The sequence below is a fragment of the Mandrillus leucophaeus genome, unplaced genomic scaffold, assembly GCF_000951045.1.
Source record: "Mandrillus leucophaeus isolate KB7577 unplaced genomic scaffold, Mleu.le_1.0 Scaffold206, whole genome shotgun sequence".
NCBI classification, from domain to species: Eukaryota; Metazoa; Chordata; class Mammalia; order Primates; family Cercopithecidae; genus Mandrillus; species Mandrillus leucophaeus.
Window position 1 is genome coordinate 317383 of NW_012102099.1, and position 966 is coordinate 318348.

The following is a 966-nucleotide window of genomic DNA, read 5'->3' on the forward strand; positions in this document are numbered from 1 at the left end:
GTGACAATGGAGGCAGAGTGAGGAGGGGGACGGGGAATGCATCTCTAAGCCAAGTAACACCAAGCAAGGATTACCAGCAAACACCAGAAGCTGGAAGAGGCAAGGAAGGGTCCTCCCCCACCAGGTTTAAGGTGCCCTGTTGACACCTTGATTTTGGGCTTCTGGCCTCCAGAACTGTGAAAAAATTAATGTCTGGTGCTTGAAGGCCCCTGTGTGTGGTGCTCTGTTACCAACTTCCAGGGGCATCCAGGAGCCCTAGGATGCAAAGGCAGAGGTCTAAAATGAGAAGCCCCTTCCCAGGGGAGGTGGTATGAGGGGAAGGCCATGGGAGGCACTGCGTGGGGTCTGCGTGGCCTGGGCAGGGCCCCTTAACCTGTGCTCCCAACTCCGAGTGCAAAGGTGTCTGATCCCCAGCACCTCCTCCTAGGGACACAGGCCATGATCCTCTGTGGCCCAGACAGCAGCCTCTCCTCAGCCCCAGACAGACGCCTTTTTCAGCTCCGCCGTAAGGAAGAGTTTTCTAGATTAGAAGGCACTTAATAGGTGTTTGCTGTGAAAGTGAAAATCAACAAGGGCTGCTGGGCGGGTTTACTGGGAAGCTACTGACACGTAAGCTGCAGCCTCTTCCAAGTTGGCACCTTGACCTCCAGCCTCCAGAGCTGAGACAATAAATTTCTGTTGTTTTAAGACATCAAGTATGGTACTTTTGTTCCAGCAGCACTAGGAAACGGATAGAGACGGTAATTGGGATACAACCTGCAGATGGATTTTGGCCTCAAAAATGCCTGGCTCCTGGGTGCCCCTGACTCCTTAATGCAAGAAACAAGCGGGGAGGGCTCAGATCATAGTTTCTTCACACAGGAGAGGATGCAGTGATCCCAGGAAGGAGGCACAGGTGACCCAGAAACTCCCAGCAGACCGGGCGCGGTGGCTCATGCCTGTAATTCCAGCACTTTGGGAGGCCAA